General features: G+C 43.4%; 1 pseudogene across 1 annotated transcript; it reads right to left on the bottom strand.

Moving 5' to 3' along the window:
• Positions 1-44: 44 nt before the first annotated feature.
• Positions 45-20,123, bottom strand: LOC113020250 (protein NLRC3-like; annotated as a pseudogene). The gene is made up of 9 exons (XR_013908983.1): positions 19,994-20,123; positions 11,109-11,191; positions 10,217-10,426; positions 7,367-9,146; positions 6,346-6,519; positions 5,496-5,669; positions 3,635-3,960; positions 3,241-3,414; positions 45-2,127 (listed from the first exon to the last, which is right to left on the bottom strand). The product of XR_013908983.1 is annotated as a protein NLRC3-like (transcript).
• Positions 20,124-22,543: the final 2,420 nt, after the last annotated feature.

Genomic DNA, 22,543 nt, shown 5'->3' on the forward strand with positions numbered 1-22,543 from the left:
CCCAAAGTTACCCTTATGAGATCACACTAAAAGACCACGTTTTTTTACTTAGATTGAGGCATTTGAATGGTACTTTTATTCTAATAAAAATTATACACAAAGGTCTGACAAAGTATACTTCAAGATAATCAGATAGCAATACAATACCCACTTCAGGAAAATCCTAATCTCAGTATTCACTGACCGTTAGTTGGACTAGTCACTGATAACTTGTGTTCTTGTTTGCAGCAAATGCTGCATTTTTTATGCAGACTGGTGGTTTTTGGTGTCAACCAGAAAATAGTCCACCAGGCTGTGCCAGAGACCATCATAAGGTTTAGGATGTCACTGCGGGGTGGCACGCTCTCTGTGCGATTGGCTCAGTCTGTCATGAAAGTGATGGCGAGGACTGAACGTCTATGATCGGTCGGTATTTAGACAAGCACAGAGGTTCTGTCAGATTGATCACATGTCCTCTATGCTGAGTATGAGCCGAGTATTGGCTTCTGTATGTGGCAGAACATACGGTGAACTGCTTTTAAACTTCATTCATGTTAGTCAAGCTTTTCAGCAAGTTTTTAAAAGTTATCTGCACATTAAAAAATGTTTATTGATTCTTTGTGAAGGCAGGTTATGTGACAGAAGCTGAGCACATGTGGTATTGTAGTTTATGTTGGTTGCATATAAGAAAACATATGTAACCAATCAAACTGTCACGGGCAGAGCTGATGGATGAGCATGCAGCTCCTGGAGCCTCGGGGTGCAGTGTGTTAGGCTGCTAATCCAGATTTTGCGGCGAACTTTTATTTACTAACCGCTCCATCCTCACGAGGCCCGTCAGCAGAGCCGTTTGTTGATCAGCAGCGTCCTCTGGTGGATGACTGACTGTAGTACAAAGATTTTCAATGACACATTAATGCTTGTTGTTCTTCTAGCCAGCTTAAAGAGTGATGCCGAAAAGTGTCATTAGGAAATTAAAAAAATATACACCTGCAAACACCTGCGCTTTTTCTCTGTCATAAAAACTGCTTAAATCCCCACAAAGAACTTGGACTCACTTTCTTAACCCCTAGGGATACAGATGTATAAATGTTCAAATATCAAATACTTCAGCAAAAAAAAAAAAAAAAAAAAACATGACAGAAAAAATAAAAATAAAAGAAATATCCTTTCAGAATATTTCTTTTTACATTTCATGTGGCTGAAGTTAATGCAAAAAAAAAAAAAAAAATCAAAAAAAAAATCAGAATACTTTATTAATCCCTAAGGAAATGATGTAAAGCTACACACAACCTACATATGCACACTGTCATAGTCAATCTGACATCCCAGGTATAATCTTACCATAATCATTGTAGCATAAATATGTATGTCTGTTCCCTAACTCCTGCTAGAGGCATCAATCAAGCTGGATTAAACTTTATCAACATCTATGAAGCTTTTAGGAATTATTTTTATGTCACTCACATGCTTACAAGTTATATAAATTATGTGCAGTAGCTGATCTTAAAACAAATGGCAACATTACATCTATGTTAAGCAGTTTTTAGCGCAATGGGACTTTGAGACAATTGTGACTAAATGTCAGACAGTGATGCTAACAGTGCCTGTAACCCATCACTTTGTCTTATACAGTGAGTATGTAGATGAAGAGAAGAAGAACAATAAATACATGTTTATTATTCATTTATTTGCTGTTTATGAACAGAAATTTTCATCACCTGATCATATACAGTATTATAATGAAAATAAAAGAAATAAATTATAAATGATCATACATGTCCATCTTTTTATACATGAGCAAAGCAAAGAAGCACTGCTGGCCTGGCAAACACACAGGGTGCTTCTTGTATGATACAATGATATCATGGGTATAATTACAGTTTATCCTTCCATGGTGGAGTTCACATGGTTGGCTCTACATTGTCTACATTTTGCACTGCAGCACTCATAGTTTTATGCGTTTCTTCCGATTCTTATATCAGTGACTGATGGGTGGAGCTCTACTTGACACACCACATCCCAGTAACATGGAACAGTGAGAGACTCTATGCACAAACTGCTGCTGCTTCGACCTCTGTGGATCTGTGGACTCAGTTCATCTTCTCTCAGCACATGCATTACCCCATTTACCAAAATGGCAGCCATCTGTGGAGAGAAAAAGAAACACTGAATAAGTGTTTATGTGCAGCACATCCAGTATAAAATACAGCAGAGGTTCAGATCTCTTCAGAGCAGCAGTGGAGAGGCTGTGCAGTGTAGCTAGCGCTCTCTTAGTTCTTCATGTTAACATGTTGGTGTGAACATGCTGAGCTTGAGGCTCACAGACCTGCAGATGCTTTTAGCATCAAGTCTAATCAACTGAGCACCCCACAGGCTTCATTACTGCAGAAATTTGTTAGGGCCAGCAGCCCCCGGTGGCACCTCCTCTCTCCATGCTGGTCCTCGGGGATTCCATTGTCAGGAACGTGCGGATGAGGGGGGCGCTCACGCTGTCGTTCCCGGGAGCCACCGTTGTTGACATAGTGGACAGAATTCACAACATCCTGGCGTCCCACCCACAGGCCAACCGGCTCATCATCCACATCGGCACCAATGACATCCCCAAACAGCAATCTGAGCTGCTGAAGTTGGACTTCCTCCAACTCTTCAGCCTCCTTGGTCAGTTGCAGGTGAGTGCTTTTATCTCCGGGCCCACCCCCACAGAGGGATAGGCAGTTTCAGCCGGCTGCTCAGCCTTAACACCTGGCTTTCCTCTGCCTGTGTCTCCCACGGTGTGGGTTTTATTAACAATTTTGATGCCTTCTGGGAGAGGAGGCATCTTTTTGGGGCAGACGGGCTCCACCTCAACGCCTGGGGACGCTGTTTGCTGTCCGCCAATTTGGCATTTGGCGTACAGCACTCCCGCACACGGCCCTGTCATTACCCCAAACTGACATTTCCTGCTGATCTGTCCACCACTGACTGATGTCCCCTGGTCCCAGTCCTATATTTGTTCCGCTTTTAACAGTAATACACAAAACTCTGGACTTGGACCTCTCTCGGACACAACAAAAGCAACTGTCTGGTTATCAACTTAAACACAAGACCACAGCAAGCTTCTGGTTGAATGTGACTGCTTGACATAAGTTATTATCACTGTTCTCCTCTCAGTTGTACTCATGAAAGCCTGCAGGTTTACAGGAAATGCCGAAGGGTTGATACTAACTTCAGTTCAGTGTTCCTGAAAACCGCGTGGACCGACTACCATCGTTTACTGACCTCAGAATCTCCAGTAAACAATGCGGACTCTTCATGAGATTAGACAGCTGCTTAACTCCTGAATCCTCCAGGATGTTGTGACCCAGGTCCAGATGTCTCAGATGGGAGGGGTTGGACTTCAAAGATGAGCCCAGATAAGAACAACTGGTTTCCGACAATTCACAGCCCCTTAATCTGAGTAAAGAATAAAATGTGGAGATAAAATAATTGATAATCCAACCAGATGTGTTCAGGTTCTAAATGTGCAGCTCAAGAATAATTATTCCTAACCAATAAGCTTTTTTTTTCTAGCTTTCTGTAATTATGGACTGTTATCTTATCAGCTTCTATCCACTTAATCCAGATGTCCTTACATAAGGATAATGGATGCAACAGATAAAAAAAGTAAACTGACCTCAGAGTTTCAAGCCTACAGTGTGAACTCTCCACAAGGCTAGCAAGCTGTTTCACTCCTGAATCCTGCAGCTTGTTGTCACTCGTGTCCAGATGTTTCAGATGGGAGGTGTTGGACTTCAGAGCTGAGACTTCATATCATATTCATCCTAGTGTACAACTAAAACATGGTGTCTAACCTCAGAGTCTCCAGTCTGCATTGTGGACTCTTGAGAAAACCACACAGGTGCTTCACCCCCGTCCAGAAGCTTCAGATAGGAGTGGATTGCATTCAGAGCTTCAGCCAGGGAAGAACAGCTGGTCCTTGACAAATTGCACCGAATCAGTCTGAATAAGAAAAAAAAATTATATACATTAAAATCACAGATAATTTGATCCAGGGTTTTCAGGTTTTACATGTGCATATTTACAGCATTACTGTAGTGACCCAAATCAAACTCTTCATCAAATGGCCACTGAACCTTTATTATGCCAAGTACATTTTCCAAACTAAATTTGGAAGGAAGTGTATGAACAAACAAATAAAAGCTGGCTCTGGGTCAGTTCCATTCAAAGAAAATAAACAACATAGGCCCATAGGTCCCCAACTGGTTGTGGCAGATGGCCGTCCCTCCCTGAGCCTGGTTTCTTCCTGTTAAAAGGGAGTTCTTCCTTCCCACTCTTGCCAAAGAGCTTGCACAAAGGAGGTCATATGATTGTTGGGGTTTTCTCTGTTTTCTTTGTATTATTGTAGCGTCTTTACCTTACAATATAAAATTCTGCAAGGCAACTGTTGTGATTTGCCGCTATATAAACAAACAAAATGGAACTGAATTGAACTGAATCAATTATGACTTAAAATTAGGGCATCCACTGTGTAAGACATTTTTTGCATTGCTCTTCTGAGTATTATTTGAAGTATCACAATAATAGTATACTGGGATGCCAACCTTGCAAGAGTATGGAAAAAAAGGAAAACAATAAAACAGTCGAGGTGACAAAGCTCAGTGTGTAAAGCAGTAGTATGAAAGGTCGTGAAAACAGACACTATACTGGCTGCAATGAACATCTTAAAGGAGTTTTTCATTAAAAAAAAAAAATCAGGATTATGGAACCATAGCAGAAATGAAAAAGGAGATAAGGGATTATTCTGAAAGGGTGAATAAGCCAACCTGCAAATGTATTCAGCAGAAGATGAAATTACTTGTTGTTACCAAACAAAACTTATTATTTAATAACGTAATAATGTGTTTAACTTGTAGAGAAGATAACAAGTGTATAACATTGGGCTAGTAAAGCGAATACCCCTCAGAGAACACTAACAATAAATTTCTCAACCGCAGAGATAAGCTTGTAACAGTCACAATGGTGTGGTGTCTCTTTAAGACAATTTAAGGTCAGAAATATGCGCCACTGCCCTCTGTGGAGTATGAGAGCAATGTGCTAGCACGTGAGAGTGTGGACAGACACGGACTTTATATGTTTTACCCCTCTAACAATTTGCAACGTTACGGGTTGTAGAAACACTGTGCTTCATGTATGATAAACAGTAGCCGTTAGACTGGGCCTTGTAAGGTTGATTAAGAGAGTGTGCATTAAAGGACAAGCACTGTGGAATTCCCAGTACCAGTGTGGTCGTGAGTTTTTCTGACTGTCCTGCTAAGTGTTTCTACCTCTCCTCTCAACCACTGAGTACAACCCATGTTAGGCACAGTAATTAATTTAATTTGTACAGTGTGCTAATGAATGTTATAAACCTTCTTTATAAGCTCCTCTTTGAGGAGCAGACAGTCATTTGGACTTCAATACAAATAAAATGAAAATTAGTTTTTAGACAAAACTTTGAACAAATTCTGCAGACAGACCAAGATTTTGAATTTTACCTCAGAGTCTCCAGTCTACACTCCGGGCTTTCTAGAAAACCACACAGCTGCTTCACTCCTGAGTCCTGCAGCATGTTGTCACTCAGATCCAGATGTTTCAGATGTGATGGGTTGAACTTCAGAGCTGAGCCAAGAGATGCACAACTGAACTCTGACAACCTGCAGCCCTTCAATCTAAAGTAAGAATAACAAGAATCAAGAATCCAGTTATTGCACAAACATTTACATTTTTAATTGTGCAGTTCAGTATTACTATAAATAACCAGTAAGATTTCCATAAATGAGTAGAGTGACCTTGTCCTTTTGCAATTGTGGTTCAAACTCCTGAACAATAACTCATGTCAACACAGATCAACAAACATGCTGCTGTCCTCAGTCAAGTCTCATAGCAAAATTAGTATCAGCTCACACATAAAAGCTGTATATATTACATATGATATATGTAGGCATTTGTCAGGCTAAAAAAATCTATCAGAAAAATAGTAGAACCTTTAGGTGTGGCCACATTAACAATCTGATATATTGTTAAAAATGACATGATGCAATTTTCAGCTCAGCAATAGCAAAAATTCCTGGAAAACCACAGAAGAGTGGATACTGATAGAATTCTTTCCCTGGTGAAGAAGATATGACTCACAACATTTACCCAAGTCAAGAACATCCTCAAAGCGTATCTTTGTCAAAGTCTACACTCAAGAGATGCCTTCTATGTACAATGTACAAATAAAATTTACAACAGGGTGCAAACCACTGGTTATATTTAAGAACAGGAAGACCAGATTAGACTGCCATAACACACAAAACTTGGCCATTGGCCCAAATCTTATTAAACTAAAGTCTGTGACCTGACCTCAGGTGCTCCAGTCTACAGTTTGGATTCTCCAATGCAGCAGACAGATGCTTCACTCCGGAATCTTGCAGTTCATTGTAACTCAGGTCCAGCTGTGTGAGATGGGATGGGCTGGACTTCAGAGCTGAGGCCACAACTTCACAGTAAGTCTCTGAGAGTCTGCAGCCACAAAGTCTGTAAGGACAAACATTACCCTTTAGATCTACTTTACACATTTGATGACAGTTGAACATATCCCACTAACATGTCAGCTTATCTTCTTTCTTTTAATTATTTTAATAATTGTTTAGCTTTAATCTGCAGAAGGGACTTAAGTTGCATTCAGGCTGTGCACAGTTTGTTTACATGACCTGATTCTGCAATTGGCTCCAAAAAGTTATCATCTGGATCCAAATAACATTTTTACTGGCCACTGTGTTAATGTGATTTTTGTACTGGGTTACTCATTAAACAATTCCAGTTGTGAACGATTATCTTTGTTTGCTGCAAGAGTCATGTATAAATTTAGGATGGAATTTAAATGTTTTTCAGACCTTTGGTTAATGGTGTTCTCTGTGACAGACTTGTGCTTAGCATACACATGGGTTCTTTCTTTTTAAACCACAGAAGTCATTTAGAGACTGGTGATGTAAACAAAGCATGTGAAATTGATAGTTAATATTAGATACTTACGTTCAAAGAGGGGAAATGGGTTACCATATGTTTTGTAGATAATCAAAATCTGATGATTTTTAAATACTTGTAGGATGCTGAAATAGACTAAGCTGATAGATGTTAATCTGTCTGTGAATGGCGCTGGAGGCCATTGATCAATGGTCATGACAATTAATGATCATGAAACTGACCTCATTGTTAGTCAGTGGTGTTATTTTGCTCATTGTGCAAATGTACTGTTTAGTACACTACGTCCAGATGGAATTCCCTTACCTGGATGATTATATCATCAGGACGATATAAAAAAAATGAACCTACTTTGAATTATACTGTCTGAATTGTTAATGTTAATCACATTTGGACTCACCCAGCCCTTTTACAGTTCCTCACAGCTGGGCTCAGTCTCCGTTTTCCTTTCTCTGATGCATTGTATTTCCTCAGATCCAACTCATCCCGAACCTCCTCTGACATCTGCAGCATGTAGGCCAAAGCTGAACAGTGGATGTCAGAGAGTTTCTTATCTGATCTGTTCTTTGACTTGAGGAACTCTTGGATCTCCTAATGGACAGAGATTTTTCATCTCCATCAAACAGTGAAAGATGTTAATGCTTCTGTCAGGAGACATTTCATCACTGTTCATCTCATTCAGATTGTTCATGACTATTTGAACATTTTTTAGACTGTTCTCCGTCCGACCCAGCAGACCTCCTAAGAGTCTCTGGTTGGACTCCAGAGAGAAGCCATGAAGGAAGCTAACAAACATGTCCAGGTGGCCATTTTTACTTTGAAGGGATTTTTTCATGACTCTCTGTAGAAAGACATCCATAGATGGGGAGCTGTTTTTGTATTCGCAATCTCTCTCCAGGAAGTCCTGGAGCACTTCTGTCTTTCTGTGGGTGAAACTGTAGAACAGATAGACTGCAGCCAGGAACTCTTGAATGCTCAGATGAACAAAGCAGTAGGCTGCTTTCTTGAAGATCTCACACTCTCGTTTGAAGATCTCTGTACAAACTCCAGAGTACACCGAGGCTTCTGTGACATCCAGCCCACACTGCTCCAGGTGTTCTTGGTAGAAAAGGATATTTCCTTTCTCCAGATGTTGAAACGCCAGCTTTCCCAGCTTCAGGAGAACTTCCTTGTCAGCCTCTGTCTGCTCCTGTGGACTCGTCTTATGTCCCTCGTGGTACTTGTTCTTCTTCCTTTTTGTCTGAACCAGCAGGAAGTATGAGTACATGTCAGTCAGGGTCTTGGGCAGCTCTCCTCTCTGCTCTGTAGTCAACATGTGCTCCTGAACTGTAGCAGGGATCCAGCACACATGATGTGGAGGCTCCTGGATGTCTTCATGTGGGAGATGATTCTGGACAGCTCTTCATCACTGAATCTCCTCCTGAAGTACTCCTCCTTCTGGGCATCAGTGAAGCCTCGTACTTCTGTTACCCTGTCAACACATGTAGGAGGGATCTGATTGGCTGCTGCAGGTCGGGAAGTTATCCAGACAAGAGCCAAGGGAAGCAGATTCCCCTGGATGAGGTTTGTCAGCAGCTGGCTGACTGATGACTTCTCTGTGACATCAGACAGCAGCTTCCTGTTGGTGAAATCCAATGAAAGTCTGCTTTCATCCAGGCCGTCAAAGATGAACAAAAGTTTACAGACAGCCAGCTTCTCTGCTGTGACCTTCTGTAATGTTGGATGGAAAACATGGAGCAGCTCCAGAAGACTGTACTGCTCCTCTCTGATCAGGTTCAGCTCCCTGAATGAAAGCAGAACCACAACACTGACATGTTGGTTCTCCAAGCCCTCTGCCCAGTCCAGAGTGAACTTCTGCACTGAGAAGGTTTTTCCAACACCAGCGACGCCGTTCATCAGAACCCCTCTGATGGGTCTCTGTTGGTCAGGTAAGGCTTTAAAGATGTCGTGACACCTGACTGGAGTGTCATCAAGAGCCTCCATCTTGGAAGCTGTCTCCAGCTGCATCACCTCATGTTGGGTATGAACCTCTTCACTCTGTCCCTCTGTGATGTAGAGCTCAGTGTAGCTCCTGCTGAGGAGGGTTCTACTTCCTGTTTCATAACTTCCTTCAGTCACACGTTCGCATCTCCTCCTCAGACTGATCTTATGTTCATCTAAAACCTCCTGCAGACCAACATCTGCTGAAAGACAGAAAATCAATGAGACTAAATGTAACGGAGCGAAGGTGATTTTATTTCCACAGTGTCGTTTTTTAAAGGAAGGAAACCTTCCTCCAAACGGACAGAGCAGTGGAGCCGCCAAGGGAAAGCACACGATTAAAAAACTGTATAATTAAAATATAATTTATTATATTTAAATAGTTAAAAATGCAAAATGAATTAGAACAACCTTGGCCAAGGGGTAACACAATAAAAAGCAATAAAACACAACATTAAAAGTCCAGTGGCATCCGCCACGATATAAAAGTCACAAAGAACTAAAAAAGTCCAGCGAAGTGATGTAAAAGGGAAACCCAGCGGAGTCCTCGCCTTCCTCCCCGCATTCCGCGTCCTGGTACGCTGAAGAAAGGGAGGGAGCGGCAGTCACTATTCTTTTCGGCAATTTTCATTCAATAAAAGGGGCTAAGTCGAAGACTTACCCCGGGTGGGCAGAGCTCTCAACTCCGCCCGCCGCTTCTTTAAAACTGCAAGTCGGCACCAGCTGTCTCGCCGCCTCTGCTCTCCCGCAGTGCACAAGCTGGGCTCTCGTTACTACTGCCGTCCGCCTGTTCGCTCCGCGTCCCTAGTCGCTGGTGCTGTCCGTCCTCTCCTAACGCCCAGCTCCACCAACCCCTTCGGCTTGCAGGCGCTGCCGCCTGGCACCACTTACTCCTGGCCGTCTCTCAAGCCTCTCGGTCGAACTCCTTCCTTTGGTCTGCCAGGCCCTCTTATTGGCCTCTCTGGGATCTCTCGCAGGTGTGATCAGTTTATTATCAGGTAGGGGCGGAGTCTTTCCAGGACAAGTCATCAATTAAATACCATTAAAACATGCAGTAAAACTCATAAAAATAAACCAGTGTACAATATTAAAATATTAAAAAGGTAAAACGCAGCAAAACATGCATAGTAGAAAAACTTAGATGACTTGTCCCTTTCCACCCCGTGACATAAAGAGAAAAAAAACTCCTACATAACACAAGAAGTCGAGTTTTCAGAAATGAGTCTATCAGCAGACAGATGTTCAATCGTACTTTGCACTTTGGGTTCACTGGCTGTCTGCCGTTTAGCTTCTGTTGTGGGGATTTTTCCACACTGGGGACAGAAGAAGTCTCCTGATGAAGCACACTGGTCCCAGTATGAACAGACACACTGTTTGCAGAACCAGTGTCCACAGCTGGTGAAGACCGGATCCTTCAGGACGTCCTGACACAAAGCACAGCAGGACAGCTGCTCCTCGAACATTGCTTGTCTTCTTCGCTCTGGACACAAACGAAAAATTATTCCATTTACTGATAAAGTACATAGTCAAAAACAAAAGTTTAATACCAGCGCTGGCTTACAGGGAAAATATTGTTTTTTAAATAAAAACATAAAATGAAATTATAACAATAATAGTAACGTATAGACAGAGGGCTGGATCCTGTATCCTGGGTTTTGCTCTGTGCCTGGCACGTGTTCCTGTTACTGGACACTGGGGACAATTTTCAATGAGCAGATTTCATGTGCAGATAGATTCCTTCACTCTGAACAGAGCTGTACAGTAAAAGCTTTAAAAAGTGTTCATTCAGTCTGTAACCCAATCTCAGCATCACAGGAGCATGTGTTGTATTAATGATCCATCCAATCATCAAACACAGACACATGTTATAAAGAAGCTGAACGGACAAGGTAAGCGACTCATGTTGTAACTGACGTCAGACGCCGGAGATTTTGGTGGAAAATTAAAGCAAATGGTAGTTTAGATCTGAACAAATTCATTTAAGCTTCAGTATTACCAAATACACTTATCAATTGTCTTATAACTAACACTATTTGTCTAAATAATCTCCAACACCCTGGAGAACAACGAGGAGAGTTTAGAGACTCTCCAACATTCTATTGATCAGTGCTTTCAGGATCTCGTGATGAAGAAGACCCAGTGTGCAGCTTCCCCGGCCAAACCTGAGACGCCGTCGTCGAAAAGACAATGCCCGGCAGATTCCCCCGGCTCAACATCGCCAGCCGGCAAAGATATTGCCGACATACTGGAGTCAATCGACAAGCGATTGTCCAGTTTCGACGCAAGGCTGTCCTTGGTGGAGATTCTTCACCGAGAATTTAAATGCTTGCGAGAATCCCTGGAGTACAGCCAGCAGCAGGTGGAAACGCTTGCTGCTGAAAATGCCACGCTAAATGTCTCACAGATAATGTTACCCAGCTCAATAGAGAAAATAAAAAAATAAAAGAAACCGTTATCGATCTACAAGCTCGTAGCATGCGTGATAATCTGGTATTTTCTGGTATTCCAGAAGCTGCTGGAGAGGACGCGGAGACCACGGTAAAAAGCTTCATCAAAATCCACCTGAAGCTGCCGGAGGACACTGTGAAGAACATCGTCTCGGCCCCATTCGGGCTACGGCCGGGAGACCACGTCCTATCGTGGCCAAATTCGGCCACTTCAAACAAAAGCATCATGTGAAAAGCCGCGGCAGGGAATTAAAAGGAACGGACTTCAGCGTGAACGACCAGTTCCCCAAAGAGATCTTGGAACGACGCAGGGTCCTCTTCCCAATCCGACGCGGCTTCATCCAGAAGGGCTCCCGCGCTGTCATCGCTGTGGACCTGCTGTACGTGGACGGACAGCTCCACCGCGACCCCAACATCACTCCGTGGCTGTATTAACCTCACACCAGATAAGAATCAGCTACACCATTTCCCTATCCACTCACACTAACTTGCATTAACATCTGTTTAACTTACCAGCATCAAATCGCATCTTAAAGTGTGATTTCATAGCAGAATTAACACCGTCACTCTCTGTCAGTGATTTAATTGGAATGTTTACGTTTTGTTTTGGGTTTTTTTTCTTCTCGTTTTTTTTTTTCCTCCTCTCTTTTCCCCCTCTTGGTTTTATGCTGCTCACCCCTGTCCTTGGTTTCTTTCTTTATTCCTTTCACTGCCTCGATCACCTGCTTCGACACTCATCCACAAACATCCTTTATTTCGACACATACGCACCATGCGCTCAACGGCAGCACATTTTACTTCAGTCAGAAGTAAAATGTCGTTTAGGATACACACACTTAAGCCAAGCCTACTCATATTAGTAACTATGCATACACAAAGTCAGACTCAGGGAGCATCTCGCCACACATTTTTTCTCTCTCTCCTTCTCTTTATTTATGAACAAGTGACGTATTCTCTCCACCTGTCTAAGCGACGCACACAGCATACATCCCTAGTTATACACAAACATCTATGGGTACACTGAGGTTCATTACATGGAATATAAATGGAGCTGGCTCCAGAGTAAAGAGGTTAAAAATATTTAACCAACTCAAAAAACTACAGGCAGATGTTGTCCTTTTACAAGAGACCCACAGACCTCTTAGAGGTTCGAATGAACTTAAAACACCTGAGTTTCCTAATGTGTTCTCAGCTTGTTATAATTCTAGACAAAGGGGAGTAGCAATTTTAATACATAAAAATATTAATTTCACAGTACTCGATACAGTTATAGATCCAGAGGGCAGATTCTTAATCATTAAACTATCTATACTTGATAAAAAGCTATGCATTGCAAGTGTATATGGTCCAAATGTTGATGATCCCTCATTCTTTCACGGTTTTTTCAGTGCACTCTCTGAACACTTAGATGGCACACTTGTTCTTGGAGGCGACCTCAACCTTGGACTAAATGAAGACATGGATAGGCTCAATACAGCGGGAACTCAGCGTAATTGGCAGTCCATAAATATAATCAAACAGTATATGAGCGACTTTGGTCTTTGCGATGCATGGCGCTCCCTTCACCCCACCAGTAAGGAATATACTTTTTTCTCACATGTCCATCACTCCTACTCTCGTCTGGATTATTTTTTGGTCAGCAGCTCACTGCTGAACGACATTTCAGACACTGAGATTCATCCTATAGCTGTCAGCGATCATGGTCCTGTATCTTTAACACTAATGCACAAGAATAATACTACGCCAAGAAAAAACTGGAGATTTAATATATCACTACTTAAAGATGAAGACTTTATTAAATACTTTAAAAAAGAGTGGACTTCATATTTGGACTATAATGACACTCCCGAAACATCAGCTTCTGTTCTATGGGAAGCAGGGAAAGCTGTGATGAGAGGTAAAATAATTTCTTTCTCATCACATAAAAAGAAAAAAGAAAACAAAAATATTCAGGAATTAGAAAAAAACATCAAATCACTAGAAGAAGCCTACGCGTCCCACCAAGATCAGGAAACATTGAACAAAATACGCAAAACAAAACTAGAATTAAATGAGATAATTGATAAAAAAACAAAATTCTTAGTACAAAGACTACGCCTACAAAATTATGAACATGGTAATAAATCCGGTCAATTTCTAGCAAACCAGCTAAAAATAAATAAAGAAAAAACAACTATATGTGCTGTTCAAGATTCATCTGGGAACACAATATATGAACCGATACAAATAAACAACATTTTCAGGGATTTCTATAAAACGTTGTATTCACCACAAATAAACCCATCTAAAAAAGAAATTGATCAGTTTTTGGACAACATAACTCTTCCAAAATTATTGGACACTCAAGCAATGGCACTGGATTCACCACTGACACCAGGTGAACTCCAGGAAGCCCTGATAAGTATGCACAATAATAAGGCTCCAGGTCCAGATGGCTTTCCTGCAGAATTCTACAAAGAATTCTGGTCGATTCTAGCACCAGTTTTCTACAGAACGTTGTTGGAAATTAAAGAAAAGGGCAGACTTCCATCAAATATGAATTCTGCAAACATTAATCTCCTGCTAAAACCAGGCAAAGACCCTGTATATCCCTCAAGCTATCGTCCAATATCCCTTATAAATGTAGACCTTAAAATAATCTGCAAAGCTCTCTCAAAGAGACTGGAGAAAATAACCCCCCTCTTAATTCATCCTGACCAAACTGGTTTCATAAAAGGTAGGCACTCATCAACAAACACTCGTAGATTACTTAATTTAATAGACTACTCATACAGTAAAAACCTAGAAACTACAATATTCTCTTTAGAGGCAGAAAAAGCATTTGACAGAGTTAACTGGAAATTTCTATTTGCAACTTTACACAAATTTGGTTTTGGATCCTCTTTCATAAACTGGTTAAAAATATTATATAATTCCCCAACAGCTTGTGTTAGAACAAATGACCAGACATCCTCCAGCTTCTGTCTCTTGAGGGGCACCAGACAGGGATGCCCACTCTCCCCTTCACTGTTTGCAATTTTTATTGAACCACTAGCAGCAGCATTTAGACAGAATTCAGTAATTAAGGGCATAAAATGCAAGAACGTGGAACATAAAATCAGTCTCTATGCGGATGATGTGTTACTCTTTCTCCAAAATTCACAAACCAATATCTCTGGGGTGATTGAATTGATAAACTCTTTTGCAAGAATATCAGATTACTCAATTAACTGGTCAAAATCTACAGTCCTACCGATTAATTGCTCCCTCCATAATTCCTCTTCTACACCACTGCAATCGGGAAATATAAAATATTTAGGTATTAATGTTTCTCCCAAGCTTGCAGATCTAACTAAATTAAACCATATCCCACTTTTAAAGAAGGTAGAAGATGATCTGGCTAGATGGAAATGTCTACCCATATCACTCATGGGAAGGGTTGCCGCTATAAAAATGATGGTCTTACCAAAAATAAATTATTTATTCTCAATGATCCCAACTAAACCGCCACAAGATTGGTTCAGATCTCTAGATTCATGTATGTCCAAATTCCTTTGGAAAAATAAACCCCCTCGTATAAGCTTAAAAACACTACAAAAGACCAAGGATAAAGGAGGACTAGAACTGCCTAACTTTCAGCACTACTTCTTAGCCAACAGGCTTCAGTTTATCTCAGGATGGCTAAAACATACCCTCTTAGATGAACCTTGGCTAGATGTAGAACAAGCACTTTGCAATAATCTAGAGATCTCAGACCTACCATTTATCAGCTCAAACATCCAACGACATGAATGCTTTAAAAGCATCAACATCAGCTTTTCTCTGACAGCATGGTGGGAGTTTCTAAAATTGACGGCGTCTTCATTAATCCCATGCAAACGTACACCTATCTGGAACAACCCTGACATATTACAAAACAATGATATGATAAACTTTTCAGATTGGAGTGGTAAAGGAATCAAATATTTAGAACATATACTAAAAGGAACAGAATTTATTTCATTTGACGGACTAGTTACACAATATGGGATCAACAAGAAAAGATTTTTAGAATATCAACAAATTAAATCCATAGTAAAAAAAGAAATTTAAACCGGGTCAAGTTGAACTACAAACACCACCAAGTGTGGTTCAATTTCTTACTCTTAAAACCCCCAAATTACTATCCAAAATATACAGAATGCTTTCTAAAACAGATGAATCAATATCACTTCCTATTGCAAAATGGGAAGCGGATTTATCAGTTAACTTAGACCTAAACTTCTGGTCTCAGATTTGCTTAAAAACCTTTCATCTAATTAGAAATCCCAGTCTTCAATTAATTCAATACAAAATATTACATAGAGTGCACTATACAGGTCATCGGATGTTCAAGATGGGCTTTACGTCTACCAACAACTGCTCACACTGCCAAACCAATTCACCGGACAATTATATCCACGCTCTTTGGTTCTGTCCACCAGTTCAGAAGTTTTGGTGCGAGATATGTGAAGACTTATCGAAGTGTCTGAAATGTAACATTCCAACTTCCCCCTTAGTGTGTTTGTTGGGCAGCTTAGATAATGTCACTACAGAAAAGAATATCGCCCATATGATCTTCACTGCCCTATGCATAGCCAAGAAAACAGTCCTCATGAACTGGAAAAATAAAAATAATCTTAATTCTAACCAATATAGAAATTATCTATTAGATTACATTAGTCTTGATACAGCCTCTGCCACCACATCAGATCAATTGCTCTGGGCTCCTTTGATCAGCTCCATCACCTAGTGGGGGTGGGGGGTCATAGTTTGGTCCTGCCTTCACTGTTGTGATTGGTGTGGGGGTAGGGACAGGCTTAGGGCGTCGGGGGGTTCCCCGGAGGCATCTTCCTTGGGGGGCTCAACCCGGGGTAGCGGTCATGTCCGGTTAGGGGCTCTGTTGGCTCTCAGGTGACTGTTTCCTCGCGGCTGCGTGCAGCGGGGCTAGGGGAGGGTCTGTGCTGACGGACGTGGGTTACTGACCTGGTAGCCTGGCTGCCCCTGGGTGGGTCCGGGATGGGCGTGAGGTTCTGGGGGCGCTCCGTCTCTGGGCTGGGGCCCGGGCCGGGCCTCGGGGGCTTGGGTCCTGGTTGGTGTGTTGCCGGGGTTGTGGGCGGGTGGGTGCATGGGGGCCCAGCCCTGGAGCAGGGTGCCGCCGGTGCATCGAGCCACCTGTGGGGCTCTTCAACTGGTGGGGAAGATTGTCACATCTTGCAGGAGCTTTCCTCTCCTCAGGAGCTCCCTCTGCAGGAGGGGGAGATACAGGAGAGGTGGAGGAAGATCTCAGCCTGGGTGTTTATTGTCTTATGTAGTCTGGAAGAAGAGTGGATGGTGGGGTGGGTGCAGTTTTCTCTGTGGTGGGGTTGGGTGGACTGTCCCGGGCTCTGTGGGGCCGGGAGGCGCTGCTGCGCTGGGGCCCCGGTCTGGATGGGCCTGGGCCCCCTTTCCCTGGCGGGTCGCGGAGTATGGGGGTGCCTACTGGGGTCAGCGGGGGAGCTGGCCCCAGGGAGGGGTCACTTGCCCCTCCCCTCCTTCCCTCCCCATCTCCAGCTGCCTCCCTCTTCCCACTCCACCACAACCACCCACACATGCAGGACCTTGGAGTAGGGGTATGTCACCAGGGTGCAGAGGAGGCTACCCCCCCCCCCCCCCCCCCGTCCCCTTCTGGCTGCCTCTGCCTCAATTTTATCCCACAACTTAGACATTCACATTACTCACACTCGCATTACACATACATATAGGATCTTGGGGGTGGGCACGATACACGGAGTCCAAAGTACCATCAGGGTGTACACCCCACCCCTGGCGTCGTTGCCCACCTCTCAATGTTAAATACACGTAGACATTGAGGGCTAGCAGGAGGGACCATGCGCTTACCTGCTGCTCTCTGGCAGGTAGCTCCATGCCCTCCTGGGTTTTAAATGCACCTTAGAACACACATGCATCAACACTACAATGAGCGGGTGGAGGGAGGTTTGGAGTCTTCTCTCACCCCCATTCTCTGCGACCTGCTGGAGCGGGGGGGCTAGGAGGAGGAGTTGGCCGTCCGACTGCGGTCTGGAGTGTGGGGCCTCCCTGCTGCTGCGGAGTCGGGGCGGTCTGCCTCCCCCCACCGCAGGGAAAAGGGTAACACCACCTGGGTCTGGGTGCAGTTCCCCCCTCCAGGGGCAAGGGTACCTAGACCCGGTTCGTAGAGTACGCTTGGGGAGTGTGATCGTGTGTACAGCGTCTCTTTATGTCTGTCTCCACGTTGGTTGAGTGTGGAGTAAGAGCATATGAGAGCATGAGGGTGGGAATGGATGTTTGTATCTGTGTGTGCCTGTATGTCTGTGTCTATATGTCAGGTTGGGTGTCAGGCGCCACCTCTCTGGGGACATCTTAGGCCCTCCAAGGTTTGGAGGCCTATCTCCCCCTACCACCACTTCCCCTGCCAGTGGCGGACTCCCTCAGACATCGGTGTGTTGGTGGTTCTTTGTGTCCGGGGATGGGCGTCCAGGTACACACCGGCTCACTCCTTGGCGGCCGCTTATCGGGGCCTGGAGCCTGGGGCTCGCTCGGGCCACTTCGGAGGTGGGGTGCCCCCGGCCTCTCGGCCTGGGGCTCGGTCACTCAGGCACGGCTGGCTGCCGGCGGAGCTCACGGGCGCATCACTGCAACCCCCCCTGGCTTCTGCTCCGCGGCTGCTGAGTGAGCCCTCATCTGGGACTCTCCTCAGCTCTTTCTGGGACAGTGGCGCGGCTGCCCCTCTGTTGGTCTTCCTTGGTCTCTTGTGTTCTGGGGGCCTCTGGATGTCTGGAGTTTTGATCTCCTCCACACCTGCTTCATGCCCTGGAGGACGGGGCTGTGGCCCCCCCACACCCTCTAGCAGATCATTACATGAAGGAACCTTTAAAAAAAAACAAAAAAAACAAGCGCGTCCATGCTCACAGGTGTACACACGGGTGATCACACCCACAAACTACACCCTTTTTGGCTCCTACCTCAAAGCACACTGTGTTCTGTTGATCTTATGTGCTGCACAATAATGTTTAATATTTAGTATTTACTGTCATATTCCCATATATCATTGTGATGTTGTTTATTCTATTACTCTTGTTCTCTTCTGCTTGTTTTCTTTTTTCTTTCTCAGCAGGTGACCCAGGTTTTTGTCTTTTGCCCTTCTCCCCCGTCCCTCTTCTCAGCTGTTTCTCTTTCCCTCTTTCTTTCTCCCCTTCTTTCCCCCAGTCAAGTCTGTCCCGTATTCAGTAAGTGAAAATAAAATGAACAATAAAAGGTGAATCAAATGGACCATTACGGCAAAGCTGGGATGGTCAGTTTGGTAAAGTAAATCCGTTGGGCATCTTTATTTGCCTTTAGACAACAATTCTGATGGCAAAAGAGCCAAACGGGACAGGCCAAAAAAAAAAAAAAAAAAAAAAAAAGAAGCTGAACATTCAGATGTCTCTGAAATCTGAGCAAATCAGGTGGCTGCATCCCAATTTTTTTCTTTAAAGTGAAATTTTTAATGCTAAAATGTATGTAAGAGACTAGATTTGAAAGAAAACATCTTCTATCCATCCATCCATCCATCCATCCATCCATCCATCCATCTTCTTCCGCTTATCCAGGGCCGGGTTGTGGGGGCAGCAGCCTAAGCAGAGAAGCCCAGACCTCCCTCTCCCCAGCCACCTCCTCCAGCTTATCCGGGGGAACACCAAGGCGTTCCCAGGCCAGCTGAGAGATATAATCTCTCCAGCGTGTCCTGGGTCTGCCCCGGGGCCTCCTCCTTGTGGGACATGCCTGGAACACCTCACCCAGGAGGCGCCCAGGAGGCATCCTTGTCAGATGCCCGAACCACCTCAGCTGGCTCCTTTCGATGTGGAGGAGCAGCGGCTCTACTCTGAGCCCCTCCCGGATGGCTAAGCTCCTCACCCTATCTCTAAGGGAGAGGCCAGCCACCCTTCGGAGGAAGCTCATTTCCACCGCTTGTATCCACAATCTCGTTCTTTCAGTCACTACCCACAGCTCATGACCATAGGTGAGGGTAGGGACGTAGATCGACCGGTAAATTGAGAGCTTTGTTTTTACGCTTGGCTGTCTCTTCACCACAACGGACCGGTACAGCGTCCACATCACTGCAGCCGCAGCACCGGCCCATCTGTTGATCTCTGGCTCCCTTCTCCCGTCACTCGTGAACAAGACCCTGAGATACTTAAACTCCTCCACTTGGGGCAGGAATTCATCTCTGACCCGGAGTGGGCACTCCACCCTTTTTCGGTTGAGGACAAGAAAACATCTTCAAGTTCCTGCTCTCTTTTCTTATGTGGCTAAAATGCAACCTAATTCAGACTTTACAGCTAAGACGTCAGCTGGTGACCTGGTGGCTGGTAAATACATCAAAGGATGGTGTTGTTTAAGAGCCACTGATGGCTCACATTTATGTACCTTGTAAAAGTAGCCTTAATAAGATGTTGTTGTCAATAAGGACCACCATCGCTGTGAAATGCTCCCAGTTTTAATTCAGGATTATTTAAGTGTCACTGATCTAATATATCACTCAGGCAATCTTCCTCATAGATACATGCAGAACAAGTTGGTTTAAAGGAGAGACAGTCACTTACTTTATGTCTGATAGAGGTTCATTACTGAAGTTTAAAGGCACTCCTTTGGACCTATTACTCTTCATAGATAAACACTTGTACTGCTTACTGGAGACTCTGGTGGAGCCTCATCTTCCCCCAGATCACTCATCTCCAGTCAGTCTGAGAGGAAAACCAGCAAAGGTTCATTTTACAGAGACAGAAATGAAAAACACCAGAAAACCACGAGAAAAGTCGTGCATATTAATCTTTCATTGGTTTTATTTAATATTCACGTGTCCTAATTTGTCGTTGGAGAAATTGCAAATTTTTTCTTTTAGCTGAACGTTTAGTGGGTGGTGACGTCACTGCTGTTCGTAAAGGCCCTGCAGTATCAAAGATGAAATAAGGAAACTATATACCGTATATATATATATATATATTTCATGTCACTTTATTATTTCTCAGATTATTCTATTATTCTATTCTAACACGGCATAAATAAATACACAATAACACTCACCTCGTTGTCCTTCTGTTGTGTAGACTGTAAAATAGAGTCTGAGCTCATAAACCCTTCACTTTCACTTTCAACCTAACATTACCCCGCCCCGAGACAACGTCACAGATGTGTGACATCAGCTTCTTACAGAGAGATGAGCGCCTGTATTCGACTGAATACTACAAAAATGAATCTAAATAAATAAGCGTGAAAGGATGATACTTGGCATCACACACAGACCTCAGACCTCCGTGATTCTACACACATAACCACAGCTGCTGATGCTGGATATAAAGTGTCATGGTGGTTACCTGTGGTTTGCAGTAATGACCAACAGAATGTGAAGAATACGTGGAAATATGAGGATGAGCTGTTGCTGATGTGACAGGAAGCCAAGAAATGGGGAAACGTTTGTAACTCAGTCCAACAAACTCATTTATGAAGTGAAATATGCTGCAGCTGCTGTTTGCTGTAATAGTAGAGTAAAGTAAAGCTTTTGTGGATCTGAACATCGCCTACAATTCCAGGTGCTGCCATTTGGCCTGTCACTTGGACCAAGACTCAGGTGGTCTCATCAGGTGTAGGCTCCTCCCCCTTTACATCCTTCTGTTTTGAAAACAGTTACAAGCTGCTGTGGAATGTCAAAGCTAAAAATAAAAATTAAAAAACACTGGATACTGGCATATAAACTATATTAAATAAATTTCAAACAGAAAGAAGCACAAACGAGTGCAAACTACGCAGAGAACAGTATCTGTGCTCACTTTGCTGTTCTTTGTTTCTGTTGAACATCTGTCGATGGATTAGGCCTTCCACAGCTGGATGATCTCAGCCCAGTGAGTGTTGATCTAAAGATCACTCCCCCAGGAGCCACTTAATTAAAAAAAATATGTAATCAGTGAGTGAGAAGAGTCAGCTGATCCAGATTCGTCCCATTCATTCTGGAATTCTTCTGACTTTTCAGTCTATGTCTGAACCCTAACTTTATTACAGGCGTGTATGTATTTATAACCTGTTTATTATCACTGTAATCCATTGCACTGTGCATGTCTTTTATTGGTGTTTAATTCAAAAATGCTGTATTGTTTTTGTGTAACTGGGTGAAGCTTCTTTTGACGGCTTCCTTATTCACAAAGGGTCACCACAGTGTGCAGTTCCATATGTTTAAGCTGGATGACGCTGAGTTTGGGATCTTTCACTTTATAGGTGAACGTGTGAATCACTACAAATGACAAAGTTTAATCTTGTTTCTCTGTTTTTTAAAATTTTTATTATTCTGAGGATGCTGCTTTCTGATACCTTCTACAACATGTCTCAGTGCTCCAAAAGCAGCAAAATCTAAATAAATACAAAAATGTGAAAAAGTGGAGTTTGTGTTTGTTCCAGCAGGTGGCAGTGTTTCTGCACATTTCAGTGGTTGACAGCTTGCAGCGTGATTGCATAAGAAAAGTGATGAAACTGGTTGAAACACACACACACACACACACACACACACACACACACACACACACACACACACACACACACACACACACACACACACACACACACACAAGGACTTTGGTTATTTTAACTCGACTGTCAGTCAGTCAGTCACAGCAAGCAGTGACCCATGAAGGGACACTCACCTGGGTCTGAAAAACGTATAAGACGTATAAGAAATGGAAGGAAAGTAATGAGGACGAGGAGTTATTATGTAGAAGCTGGTCTATAAATAGTTGTGCTTTTTACCCTCCCCTGTTTCCTCTTCTCTCTCTCACTTAACTAACCTTTGACCTCTGAAACTAAAAAAGACAAACTGGCCCTGACAAATTGGCCTGTTGTGGTTTTGGCTCTGCGGTGCTGGTTACTAGCTCTGACTCCATCAGCACAGCTGTTTCTCATTGGCTGCTTCTTGCTGAATTTCTCTGAGCTCCTTCCAGCTACACTGCAACACACAGTCACACTGGGAATACACCAGTTCAGCCGCAGACCGGTGTACTGGTAATGCAGCACTCCCAGAGGATCAGGTTTCTCTGTCTCTTTGGGATATGCTTGTTTGTCTGTTCTGGTTCCCATTCTCTTTGTTTTCTGTGCTAAAATCAGCCAGG

Source organism: Astatotilapia calliptera, chromosome 1 (genome assembly GCF_964374335.1).
Source record: "Astatotilapia calliptera chromosome 1, fAstCal68.1, whole genome shotgun sequence".
NCBI classification, from domain to species: Eukaryota; Metazoa; Chordata; class Actinopteri; order Cichliformes; family Cichlidae; genus Astatotilapia; species Astatotilapia calliptera.